This window comes from Cavia porcellus, unplaced genomic scaffold (assembly GCF_034190915.1).
Source record: "Cavia porcellus strain 051 isolate PalLab524CR breed Dunkin Hartley unplaced genomic scaffold, mCavPor4.1 scaffold_19, whole genome shotgun sequence".
In the NCBI taxonomy this organism is placed as follows: domain Eukaryota; kingdom Metazoa; phylum Chordata; class Mammalia; order Rodentia; family Caviidae; genus Cavia; species Cavia porcellus.
Window position 1 is genome coordinate 40586293 of NW_026947502.1, and position 14803 is coordinate 40601095.

General features: G+C 36.1%; 1 protein-coding gene and 1 non-coding gene across 4 annotated transcripts in view; both read right to left on the reverse strand.

Annotated features, from left to right (window-relative positions):
* Nucleotides 1-14803, reverse strand: part of Dtwd2 (DTW domain containing 2) — a 125098-nt gene that overhangs the window by 83552 nt on the left and 26743 nt on the right. The gene's annotated exons all lie outside the window — the stretch shown is intronic.
* Nucleotides 2554-2655, reverse strand: LOC111757820 (small nucleolar RNA U13). Its single transcript, XR_002792090.1, has one exon. It is a non-coding gene; the product is annotated as a small nucleolar RNA U13 (small nucleolar RNA).

Genomic DNA, 14803 nt, shown 5'->3' on the forward strand with positions numbered 1-14803 from the left:
TTCAGTAAATCCATTCAGCCACACTCAGAACTACGCTAATTCCAACCAGTATCACACACCTTAGCTTCATAAAGCCCCACCTAGGAGCACATAAGGCTTTGGGGGACATCTAGATACGGTCCATAACAGCTCCCAAGCATTATGATATATGGCCTATCCTACCCTTCATTAGTCTGGTTATACTAAAGTTCTAGTTAGGTAATTTTGGATTTGTTTTTTGGCTAAATTTCTTTGTACTCAGGTTGTTTTTTAAATCTATACAAAAACTTTCCTTTTTTGTTAAAAAAGCGTTTCAGTATTAGTATGGCAAGGTATTAGGTCAAGTATTTTTCAGCCATCTATTCCCAGTATGCAATGTTATCATTTCATAAACAGAAGCAGCATTATCCGCCCTGCCCTATAACTGGCACATAATCATGCCAGTTGCCTAACTATGCCAAACACGTCTGCCATGCAACCATTCTTTTTCTCAATTAATTGTGTCCAGTGGACTAATTTAATACAGTGCTTCTCTTCACCATTACCCTCGCCAAATGTGGCCACTGTCACATGAAAGTCTATAGAGCGTATACTGCTGCTCACAGCCTACTCTCAATTGAGCTATACAAACATCTCTGAATACAATACTTATCCAAAAGAACGCGAGCAATTAGAGGCTGAAACACCATCAGTAAACACACAGCTCTCCAGAAGTTATAGCAACTGAGACACAAACATAGATGTCATGTTATTGGAAGCTTTCAGATATGACTGCAATCCAGTAACATCCACAGAACCAAGACATTAATATTTAATAAATACAGTAAGTGAAATGTATTAAAACCTTACTAATGGAATGTTTGATATAAAGTAACCAAGAAATCACTAGTAATTAAGGCCAAATTGCTTTTAGCTCAAACATCTCTTAACCTGAACCATCCAGAACACACCCACAGATTTTATACAAGCAAGAAATGAAATAATCTAGTTTGGTTCAAGTAAAAATAGTTTCTCAACATACAAACCACAAAAAAATTGATAAACTGTACTTAATTAAAATTAAAAACTTCCTATCTTCAAAATTCAATGCTAAAAAGATGAGAATAAAATAGCTATTAGGATAACCAATAGATGAATCTAACAAAGAACTTACTTGCAGGATATATTTAAAATTCTTGCACCTCAATAATAAACACTCTACCCAAACTAGGAAAGGACAATTAAGCTGAAAACACAGATGGCACACAGAAACACAAAAAGATGCCCAACACTATTCACAAGGGAAACACACATGCAGAACAAAGCCAGAGGGAGGTACCACTGCATTGCTATTACAGAGCTATAACTGCAGACAGCAATGAGCATGGGCAAGGACACAGAGCTACAACTCTCCTACAGGTAAACAACCACTTTGGATGACTGGTAGTTTATTATAAAGCTAAAAGACACAGAAACATCTCTCCTAGGTATTTATCCAGGACAGATGAAAACCTACACAAAAAGGCTTGTGAAACAATGTTCCTGCTTCTTGCTCCTCCCAAACGTTATACACTATCAAACATCCTCTCCCTCACTACACTCCACCCCTCTCTCACACTTGGCTAACTCCTTTCTACTGGCTTTTAAACATGCATAATTCTTTCCTATTTGGAAATAAATAAACACATTACACTGGCCTCATAATCCATCCAGCTTCTACTTTATTTCTTCTCTTTCTGAATTACTCGAAGCAATTTTTTACACAAACTGGAATCATTTTCTCACCTCCAACTGCTCCTTAAGCCAATGTATAATTTCTGTGCTACTGCTCCATTAAGGCAATTCCTACTTCGGTAACACTGTGACTAAAACTAGTGAATCCAATTCAGACCTCATATTAAATTACCTCAGAGCAGCATCAGTGCTCTCTCTTCCTTTGTTCCCAGGATACCAAACTCTGCGCTAAACCATTTGCAAACAAAAGTGTTCCTGAACCAAGGCACTATTATACTAGAGTTCCTCGAGGCCAACTCTTAAACACTCTCTTCTTTTCACTCTATTCTCAGGTAGATGTTACATTTCATAGGCTGGTTTCATTTAATTAAACACCTACCTGAAAATGACTGGCAAGCTGTAACCACTCCTTTTAAACCCAAAAATTACTTCTTTAGAGAGGTTGTATATTCCTCCTGATATTTAAATGCCAGTAGTTCAGAAGATATAAATAAATGCATGATATGCATCAAGATTCTATATCTAATTAATGGTTTAGTATTGTCTTAAGGCAGTAACATATCTTAATGGAAAAAGAACAAGAATCCTTTCTGTGGTCTCAACCTCAACAGATGAAGATACGAGTATTCTGAGTAAAGGTTACGTGTGAGTCCAAACCACATGGTTGCCCCTAAATTGGAGTGACCAAAATTGCAAATTTACCTTGTCTTACTGGCACTGAAATAGAGGGCAAGAGCCAAAATCACTCCATTCCATAAACAAAGACATCTCTTGGGAGGATGACCTTATGCAATATAGCAAGTATGTGAGATTTCCTTCTACCATCTCTTTGAAGGCAAATATTGTTTTTTTTTTTTTTCATGTCAGATGGGTAATGTGCCGAGGTCGTAACAAGCTTGAAAGGAGGCACATATCATGCATAGGACATGAACACCCAATCATCACGTTTATGAACCTGAAGATCGAAGGCAAATATTGTTATCACTATTTTGCTTCGATCAATTGTATTGCTTTGTTCAATACTCAGTTTTGATAGGTTTTATGATGTTCTATATTGTGTTTGATTTTGCTATCCCTGATTTAAAGGGCAATTATTGTGAAGATAACAAGATACACTCTGTTACCTATTACTAATTGTCCCGGTAACCTACTGTGACATTCTGTACCAATTTCACTGTACTGTCTCAACTGGCCTTATTCTGTCTTGTTCTGCTATATTTTACTATCTTCAAAAATAAAAAAAGTATAAAAAAATGAACAGCTATTTTGAAAAAAACAAGACACTATCCATTGCTGATTTCGTATCATCATTCTGTAAAATCCAGTAATGCTTCTTTTCTTTGTTCAGAGTGGTTTTAGTCTGTTTTGTATTATTTAATTTCAATACATATGAAGGTATGGACAGATATTTTCAAGAGAAAAAAAGACATTATGGTAGCCATTTTAAATTTTCATATTGTCTGGTTTTGAAGGCCTGTTATGCCTTCATTACCCTGTTCTGATCAGTTTTATACTGTTTTATTTTGTACAAATTCATTATATGTGAAGATATAGACAACCATTTAAAAGAAAACAAGAGACATGGTAGCCGATAATTTAAAAAAAATAAAGAGGATACAATGAAAATATTAATTCTCTTCAAAACAAAGTCAAGAGTATATGTAAAGGTTAATAAAACCACAGAAATTATCAATACCATGGACATAAAATTATTCAAAGCATGAAAAATTCCTTAATATTTGAAAAAGAAAGTTTGGAGGAAAAGTAATTAACAACTTCATTGCAGCACGTGTGCCATTGGTTCACCACCACTTATGTAGGGAATTCATTATTCCAATTACTCTCCTAAGAATAAAAATACAAACTATTCCACAAATACAAAATAAATGAATAAATGATCTTCCCAGTCAGGGTGATCTGATTTCTTCATGGGGGAGGGAGATTTGGGGTTGAACCTAGGACCTCCTTACTGAGCTATTTTCAAGTCTGTTTTTTATAATCTTATTTTGCTACAGTCTTGCTGTAAACTGCCCAGGCAAGAAAGCAATGCTATCTTATAACCGCTTTCATTGCATCTCACAGATTACAGACAGCATATTTTCTGCATTTTCACTGAATTGGAGGTACTACTTTATTTCTTCTTTAATTTCATCTGTAGCCTACTGGTTGTTCAGAAGGTTGTTATTTAATTTCCATGTATTCATGCATGTTTTGCCATTTCTTTTACCATTAATTTTCAATTTCAGTGTGCTATGGTCAGATATGACGCATGGGATAATTTCAATACCCTTGCAGTTACTTAAGAAAGTTTTATGGGATAATATATGGTATATTTTGGAGAATGTCCCATGTGCAACTGAGAAGAATGTGTATTCTGATGTGGTTGGGTGGAACACTCTGTAAACATCTACTAAGTCCAATTGCTTGCAGGTATGATTCAGTTCTATTATTTCTTTGCTGATTTTTTGTCTAGTTGATCTATCTGTTTGAGACAATGGGCTGTTAAGGTCCCTTGTTATAACTGAGTTCTTGTGTGTTTGGTTTTTCATGTCCATTAGCATCTGTCTTTCATAGTTGGGTGCTCCTGTATTTGGTGCATATATATTTGTAATTGTTAGTGGGATTTGTAATTGTTAGTTAATTGTATTGTGGGATCATGTTTCTTGATCCATTCTGTTCAGCCTATTTCTTTTGATAGGTGAATTGAGGCCATTTAAATTTATGGATATTGCTGATATGTACTGGCTCAACTTTGCCATGTTATGTTCCAGTTGTTTGCTTTCTGCTTTTCCCCCTTGTTTAACAAGCAGTTAAACCTGGTGGTTTCTTTCTGTTGTTGTTCTGGGGATTGTGGTCATCTTTATCTCTGTCTAGTATGTCTTTCATTACTCTTTCTAGGGTTGTTTTGGTGGACATGAATTTCTTCAGTTGTTCTTTGTTATGGAAGTATCTTGTTTCTCCATTAAATGTCAATGAAAGTTTTTCTGGGTACATCAGTCTGGGTTGAAAGTTGTTTTCTTTCAGGGCTTGAAACGCCTCACTCCAAGCTCATCTTGAGGGTTTGTGCTGAAAAGTCTGCTGTAATTCTAATGGGCTTTCCTTGATAAGTGAGTTGTATCTTTTCTCTAACAGTTTTAGTATTCTGTTTTTATGCTGTATGTCTGAGATCTTAATTATTATATGTCTGGGTGTAGATTTATATTGGTTGTGACTGTTTGGCATTCTATATGCCTCACTTATCTGCATATCATATTTTTCCCCATGTTTGGGAAATTTTCTGCTATTACTTCTGTGAATATTTTAGATATGTCATTTGCATTGACTCCTGCATCTTCACTGATGCTTATTAATCTTATATTGTTGCTCTTGGCATCATCTGGAAGCTGCTGGATTGTCATTTCAGACTACTTTGTTATTCTTAAAAGTTCTTCCTTTCATGATCACTAATTGTGATCTTGTCCGCAAGGTCTGAAATCTTATCTTCAGCTTCATTTAAATGATTTTGCCAGCTTTGAATAGAATTTTTTGTTTCTTGGATGTCTCTTTGAGTTTGTTTCATGAATTCCCGCTCGTTTTCTATATTGCTCATTCAAGGCTTCAATCAAGTTTTCCATGTTCCTGTTCTTTTTTCTCTATTTCTTCTTTAGCTGTGCTCACCAACTCTTTTACTAAGGTTGTTCTTTCTATCTTTACATGGGAGAGTATTTCTAATTTGATTTCTTCTATAGCCTCATGGAGTTGGTTTTTTATTTCACTTGCTATCTTTTCAGAGATTTCCAATGTGTTACTTTTGAAGTCCTCTATTTCAATGTCTCCTGTACTTGCTCTTGGTGGACTAGATGTTTGAGACTGCATTTTGCTTTTTCATTTTGCCATTTTTCCCCTTTCAAGTTAATATTTGGTCCTTCAGTCCCACTAGTGTCAACTGTTGGTAGTGTGTATCTTGGGGTCCTAATGTGAGGTTGATGTTTATCCAATTGCTGGGTCCCTAAATGAATAGGTGTGCCAGTCACCTGACTTCCCACTGCAGGGCCTGTTGGGTGAGTCCTGTATTCTTCCTGGGCTGACAAGCCTAGTGTACTGATGTAGGTCAACTTTTCATTCCTGCTATTACTTTATCTTCAGGTTATTCCAGGTCACCAAATCTCCCTGTCTATAGTGTCTGTGTCAGCCAAGGCCCTACTGTGTCCCTATTGTGTTCCTGTGCATCTCATAAGCCCTTTTGATTTTCCCCAAGTTAAGGGAGTCCTTATTGGCACACTCCTCACTCTGCCTGATGTCTTTTGTGTGCAGGAAAGGGTTGTCCACACTCTTGTCAGACTCATCAAAGTCTTACAGTTAGTTGGAGGGAGCTTTACTACTGGCCTTATTTACCCGCTGTACACCTCTATTTTAGGGGTGTACTCACATCACAGACTGGAGCCTGCTGAGATCTTCTGTTTGGGTAAGACAGTTACTGAAGCTCCCTTCAGGCTAGCACAGTTAATCAACTGTCATCCAAGGTTCTGGGAGAAAGGTTGTAGCTGAAGATCAACAGCAGGTTTAGGTCCAGGAGGTAGGGGGTATCCCCGAGGGACCAGTAGATGTCCTGGGTCCTGGTGTCCTCTGGGGGCAAGCCAAGGTTCCAGGATAATTTGGCGTTCCTCACTGGTGGCTGGAGTCCTATTCCTGGATTTGTAACATATTCCTGCAAATCTAAAATGCCTAGAGAACTTCAAGTACAGTGTTTCCTGTTATAAAAGAAAACAATTTCCAACTGAGACTGATGTATCCTGTAAAACTATCTTTCAACATTAACAGGGCAATAAGGCTTTCCGACAAAGATACTTTAAGAAATTTATGACCACCAAAGCAGAACTCCAAAAGATTCTAATGGATGTCTTAGAAAGAAACAGTGAAGCTGACAATGCAAAAAGTCTCACAGAACAAATATAGTAGGCAGGCTGAGCAGATACACAGAAGGGATAAAAAAGGGAATCAGCACAGAAAAATAATGCAATGACAGAAATAAGTCAGCACCTTTCAATAAAATCCCATGTATGAATGGTCTCAATTCACTAATTGAAAGACACAGACTGACAGAACAGAACAAGAAATAAAAGAAAAGCTTCAATGATATGCTATATATAAACACATTTAATTTTAAAAATCCATTATCTAAAATCAAAAGATTAAAAATAATATTCCATGCAAGAGGAACCCAAAAACAAGCAGGAATAGCTATCCTGTTTTCAAACAAAGTGGACTTCAAGCCGAACTGATCCGGAAAAGCAAAGAAGTCACTACAGACTGATGAAAGGAACAATTCAATGGGAAAAGATAATTATAAATGTATGCACAGCCACTAGTGCATACTTAACTTCCTTAACACTACTGGAAATAAAAGATCATATAAACACAAACACAACTGTTGTGGAGAAGCTCAAAACTCCACTGTCACAAACAGACAGAACTATACAAAATATGAACAAAAAAATATCAGCACTGAACCAAACCATCAACCAAAAGGATTTAATAATACCTACAGAGTGTTACACCCAACAACAGAATACACATTCTTCTCAGAAGCATATGGAACTTGCACCAAAATTGACCATAAAGTACAATTACATAAATGTAAAAGAATCAATTTATTCCAATATATTATCAGATCACAGTTCAAGGAAAGAAACAAATGGAAAAAGAAATCATAAAAATTATGCAGACACATGAAAATTCAACAATTTACTCTTCAATAATCAACAGATCAAAGAAACCAAGGAAGAAACTAGCAGTTCCAAGAATCAAAAGATGATGCCAGGACAGCATGCCAGAAGCTGTGGTCCTAAAAGGGAAGCTTATAGCTATAAAGACCCACAGCAAAAAAATAGAGTAAGTCCAAATAAATAAGGCAAGCTACACCTCAAGATCCTAGAGAAGCAAAAACAATACAAAGCCAAAGCTGGTGCAAGGAAGGAAATTTTAAAGATCAGAGTGGTAATTAATGAATTTGAGACTAAAAAACAATATTAAAAAATCAGCGAATTAAAGAGCTGGTTCTTCAAAAGAATAAACAAACCTTTAGCCAGTCTTACCAAAGAAAACGAAAGATTCGCATCAATGGAATTAGAAATGAAAAAAATACCACCAAAATCCAGATTATCAGTAGCTATTTTGAAAACCTGTACTACAGTAAGTTGGAGAATACAGAAAAAATAGATTCACATATATATATATGCATTTAAAAACCTGAACCAAGACAATATAAAAATGCCCCAAAAATCTATTAATAAGAGATGAAACTGAAATAGTAATTTTAAAAAGTTACCAACTAAAACAATTCCTGTACACAACTGATTCACTGTTGACTGCTAGCCTGCGACTGAGAGTATCAATAGCAGCTGGAAGCCTACAAGGAAAACACAGGCTACCGCTTTCAGAGTGGCTTTCCACAGTCAACAGCTGGCTAAAGGGAGATTCAACATATGGTGTCATGGTATGTCCTCAGCATGCCCTGATAGATACAACTGCAACTGATTAGCTTGTTACTGCTATAGCCAGTTTGATAAATGAAGAGGTGAAGTATAAATGCAATGACTGTAACATAGAACATTCCTGACTCTGAACAATTTCATGCCTTGACTCTATCTCCAATTCTGCTGATCATATCCAGGGGGAGGTTCCTAACTCAAGAACCCATACTGAATCAGAGTCCGCAAGGAGGTCTGCAAGCTGGCAGAAAGAAATCCTGCATGTGAGTTAGTTCTAGTATTGGAGTGGAAGATTCAGAGGAGCACTCAGAACTGAGTGTAAGCACTCAGACTCTAGCAAATAAGCTACATGTACATCACATACACACTGTCATTGAAATATTTAATCTATGTTCCCATTGGATATTTTGTAGGTTTGAGTTTTGGGGTTTTTTTCTGATTTATTTAGTAGTGTGGGGTTATGTTACATTCTTTTATGGTATTTTATGTTTATTAGGTTTTTACCCATGTATTTTTCTTCCATTACCTCTGGTTTAATAGGTACCTAGGTTCTCTCCCTGTTCTCACTTTCCTACCTACCCTTTTTCCTAAATTCTCCCCAAAGCAACACTATTACTATATTTCTTTATTCTTCCTCCAAATACATACACTCCTCCCAAGTTTTTAACTTTTCATACTTAGCTCCCCACACTACTGTCTCTAGTATTAACCCTTGATCCTCCATGTCCTAACACTTTGCTCTCCCATATCTTAACTAGCCTTTGTCCTATCAGCAGGTTACAACAATCATACAGCTTTCTTCAATCATAAAGTAAATGTCCTTCATCCCATATCACACCCTTACCCCCACTCTGGAAACTCTCAATACTAACCCTTCAGCTCAACTAGAAGTGCACCAATAGAACCAGATCCCACACTGAACTTCTTCTCATCGATCACTACCTTCCCTTCAAGTCTCCTCGGTAGGGTCTCACATTCCTCATCTTACTACCTTTAATTCTCTCCCTCCACTTCACCCTACTTATTAAAAAAACGACAGATAAAAAAGTCAGAGTGTGCATAGAAAACAGACAACGGGGGAAAGTGTAACCATAATTACTATCATATAGAAATGCTGTATGACTGAATCTGTCAAAAGTATTTCTGCTATAACCAGTAGTAATTCTTTTGTCAAAACATAAGGACAGAGTTCAAATCACTTCAAGTAAATAACAGAACAAATTAATACTAGCACTGGACATACAAAGCTAAAAATTATTCATAGAAGGCCAATATCCTAATAAAAGTTTCCATATAAACTGCAAATTCTCCTTACTCTTCAAGTTCTTGACCTGCAGTAACACCCCCACCACCACCAAAAAAAGAGGACAAAAAGGAGGATGATACACGCACACACATACACAGGTACGCACACACACACACACACATGAGTATACACAAAAAACAGATACATATAGGAGCACAGGGAATCAGGCCAACAGAGTTAAGATCCCAAGTAAAGCAAGGGGTCACAAAGGGAGAGGAAAGAAAATACCAGGTAGTGGAACTCTACCAAAAGTTTATAGAAAAGATAAAGAAAATAGATGAGTTCAAAGAGGAAAGTAATCAAAAGTTCATAGCAATTTCACTCAATATTCCCATAGTGAATTTCAGGGAAACAGGTACAAAATTGGACAAGCTAACCAAAACAGTTCAATACTTGAATGATGGATTCAGCAAGGATATAGAATCCATGAAAAGATGTCAGACAGAAATAACTAAAATTAAAAACTGCACAGAACTGCTGAAATCAGGAGTTACAGGGAGAACAATTACATACAGGACACAGAATTTATAATATTATTTTATGATAGTCACTTGGAGTTAAACACAAGAAAGTGAAGGAAATCTGTCCACAACTCTAAAGACTCAGAATATTCCGCCAAGGGGTTGGACCCCACAGCAACGTCCTGGATGAGTCCAGCTGAAGATTCAGAGCCCATGACAGTGCCTCCCACAAGTCCAACTGGAGGTCTAGAGCCCACGACAAGGACTCACGCAAGTCTGTTTTACGGATCTGCAATGGGAAGGCCCAAAGGTCAGCGGTGGAAGCAAGAAAGTCTATGCCAGTGGGGTGAAGGAGTTACACTAGAGCTGAGAAGTCACTCTCAAAATAAGAACCAGGGCCACCCTCAGCAACAATGAAGTCCCAAGCTCCTCTGACAATGAGAATGGTCAATTACATGCCAGGAAGTCAGCGTGACAAGCTTATCCTGAAGATAAAACAGCACGTATCTTCCCCTCCAGAGCCAGGAAGTGATGCTTGATGTAAGGACCAGAGCTCTCCACAAGTAAACTGCAGCCATTCTCAGTGACAAGGTCCCGAACTCCTCTGATGATAATGCCTGAATCCATATTGGGGAAGCTAGCATGGCAAGCTCCTCCAGAAGAACCAATGGCTCCAAAACAACAACACTTAGGAGAACCCACAATGCCTAGCTCTTCTTCTCCACATCTCTACTTATGCTGGCAACTTTCCTCAGGTGGGCCATCTACATGCAGCACCATGCTCATTTAATTCAGCTGGTGCTAAACTGATCACCAGTTTTTAATGCACAAGGAGAACCCAAAAATTGCAGAAATGACCAAGGTGAAGAGTTGTGGAAACTGAGGACAAAATTACAATGAAAGCAGGGGATTTAGCTCAGCAGCTTATATAAGCACCAGCCTGGCAAGCATGAGATGGTGAGTTCAATCCCCCCTACCAAAAAAAAAAAAAAAACCAATAAAGTACTGAAAGAAACCACAAAGAATTTCAGAGAACAAGAGAAGGTTATCTAGCATCTACTAGATGATAGTAAGAAAATAAATCTAAGGCTAGTTGGATTTAGAGAAAAACTAAAAGATAACACAGATGGATTTACTAACACATGTACAGAAATCATAGAAGAAAATTTCCCAAATATAAGAAAAGAGTTAAGGGTGGTCGTTTGTTCATTTGTTTTTGTCTTTTTGAGACACAGGGTCTTGCTATAGAATTCAGGTTAATCTTGAGCTCACTTTGTAGTCCAGGCTGGTCTTGAAATTATAGCAATCTTCCTGCCTCAGCCTCCCAAATGCTGAGATTACAGAGCTGTGCCACCATGCCCAGCTAAGAAAAGAGTTTAATGTACAAGTAAGTGGTGCTAACAGAATACCAAGCAAATATGAAAGATAAACAAGCTCAGAAAGGCATACTCTTATTAAATTACCAGATATTCAGCAAAAAAACCTAGAATCTTAGAAGCTGAGAAAAACACAAAAAATCATATATAAAGGTAAACCAATTAGAATCACAGCACACTTCTCAACAAACTCTAAACACAAGAAGAGCTTGAGGTAATTTAAACACTAACAGTAAATAACTTCCAACCCAGAATAGCTTAGTGACAAAGCTATCCTTCAAAACAGATGAAGAAATAAAGTATTTTCATGAAAAACACCAGCTGAAAAGATATATGGGTACCAACCCAATACTCAAGAAAAAACTTAAGAATATTCTCAATAGAAATAATGAACTAAAAAAAAGAAAAATAATGAAACTAACATAGCTGAAAACACTGAGTAAGGCCAATGACACCAACAACAAAAAGGAAAATAGCAAAGGACTCACCATAGATGAAGAAGGTAACAACAGTGGTAAGTAAATAATCAACAAATCTCAGTATATCTCTCAACATTAACAGCCTTAACTCTTCAATTGGAAGACACAGATTGGCAGATTACATCAAATAAAATAATCCAACAGTTTGATGTATTCAAGAAACTCATCTCAGAGCTGGGGATTTTGCTCAGCAGCATAAGCACCTGCCTTGCAAGCAGGTGGTCGTGTGTTCAATCCCTGGTACCAACAAAAAAAATTTTTTTAAATTAAAAAAAAGAAACTCATCTAATCCAAAAAAGATACTCATAGACTAAAAATTAAAGGATGGAAAACAGTATTTCATGTACCAGGACTCTGAAAACAAGCAGGACAGCATCGAACATTGTGAAGTCCAAGCTAAAACTTATTAGAAGAAACAAAGAAGATCACTACCGAATAGTTAAGGGAACATTCCAACAAGAAGAGATAACATTGATAAATATATATTCACCAACTACTGGAGCACCTATCTTCATAAAACAAAAACTGCTGAAATTAAAAGATCAAATAAACACACAATCTTAAGAAATTTTAACAGTCTACTTTTTCAGAGATAAACCAACTACATAAAAAAATCAATAAAGAAATATCAGAACTGAGCCATATCTTGAATATACAAACTTAATAAATACAGAGCAGTGTACCCTCTAAATAGAGTATACATTATTTTCAGTAGGACATAGTACTTTCCCCAAAATATATCACACACTACTCCACAAAGCATGCTTAAATAAATATAAAACTACTGAAATTATACTATCCATGCATACTGTCAAACCACTGTGCAATGAAAACAGACATCAATGACACAAGAAATTTCAGAAAAGGTAAAAAGCTCCTGAAAAATTAACAATATATTCTTAAACAACCAATGGGTCATGGAAGAAATTTTAAAATTTCTGAATGTTAACAATAATAACTGTACAACTCAAAGAAACCTCTAGGATGTATAAAACCAGTTCTAAGTGGAAAATTCACTGTAATCAATGCTCACATTAAGAAAACAGGGCACCAAATAAATAACCTTATAAGAAATCTTAATATACTCAAGAAATTACAACTAGTCAGTCCTAAACCAAAATTAAGGAGGTACAGAATGAGAGCAAAAATGAATGAAATTGAGTAAAAAAAGGGAAAAAACACACAACTTAGCTGATTCTTTAAAAGAATAAATAAAATAGCCCTTAGCGGCCAGGGATTTAGCTCAGTGGCATAAGTGCCTGCCTGGCAAGTGTGAGGTTGGAAGTTCAATCCCTGGTACCAAAAAAAAAAAAAAAAAAAAAAAAAAATAGCCTTAGCCAAACCCACTGAGAGAGAAAAGACTTACATTAATGCTACTAGAAAAGTAAAAGGTGAAATCACAACAGATACTGTTGAAAAATAGAACAAAGTAACTATTTTGAAAAATTATATTCCAACAAATGAGCAAATTTTGAAGTAAAGGACAGATTTCTAGACACATCAAAAAAAAAAAAAACCTTAACTAACCCAAAAGGACATAGATGTATTAACAACCCAATAACAAGTAATGAAATTGACTTAGTAATAAAGAATCTACCAACTTAAAGAAAATCTGGGTCCTCATATTATAACATACTACACAAAACATGCTTAAGTAAATATAAAAGTACTGAAATTACCCCAAATAATATTATTTCTGAAATGCTTCAAAGAAACTAAAAGGGATAGAGTGTTCCTAAATTCATTTCTGGAAACCAGTATCGTCTTAAACCAAAGACCCAACCAAAAAAGAAAACTATAGGTCAATGTTTAATGAACATAGATGTAAAAATCCTTAATAAGATATTATCAAAAAGAATACAGCACAACTACAAAAAGATCATACAGCAAGATCAAGTAAGGATGGTTCAACATACATAAATCAATAAATGTAATACAAACAGGATGAAGTTCAAAAAATGTATCACCAAATTAATAGATGCAGAAAAAAGCTTTCTAAAAAATCCAACACTAATTTCATAATTTTTTAAAACCCTGAAGGAAACAGGTATAGAAGGACTATACTCAAATATGACAAAAGCTATTCATGACAAACCAAAAGCCAGAATCACATGAAATGGGAAAAAACTAAAAAGCATTTCCCCTAAAATCAGGAACAATACTAGGATGTCCATTATCACCAATTCTATCCAACATAGTGCTTGAAACATTAGTCAGGACAATCATCAGGCAAGAGAAAGATATAAAGGGGATACCTATAGGAAAGGAAGAACTCAAATTAATGTTATTTTCAGATGACCTGATACTCTATAGAAAACTCACAGAACTGCAACAAAAAACTCCTAGAAAAACCAACTTCAGCAGTAATAACTCAAGGAGAGACAAATTATAAAAGCAATACTATTCATCATAGCGTCTAGAAACAATGAAATACCTAGGAATTAACCTTACCAAGGAAGTGAAAGACTTCTACAAAGAAAACTATAGTGCTCTGTAAAAAAAAAAAAAGATTGAAGAGGGCATCAGAAAATAGAAAGATGCCCTCTGCTCCTAAACAGGCAGAATCAATATCATCAAAATGTCACACTCCCAAAACTGTTGCACAGACTCAATGCAGTTCCAATCAAAATACCAAAAGCATAATTTACAGAACTATAAAAACAATCCTAAAATTCATATGGATGCAGAGGAGACCCAGAATAGCAAGAGCAATTTTAGGCAAAGCAGAAGGCCTACCAGTATTTAAAAGCTATACTACAAAGCAACAGTAATAAAAAAAAAATGGCATAATACTTGTTATGGTTTGTGTCTAGACATCCTGTAAAGCCAGAGTAATTTTGGAGGTGGTTGAAATCTAGTGTGTGAAGATCTGTAGTGCAATGCTGAGATTCACAGTGCTGGTATTAAAGGTAGGAAACTGCTGAATCAGGCCACTGATTGAATTGGCACTGCCTAATCCCAGCAGTATGGATAAGATAAAAAGGGGCAGAAAGAGGTTTGTCCTTCTCTCATCTTGCTC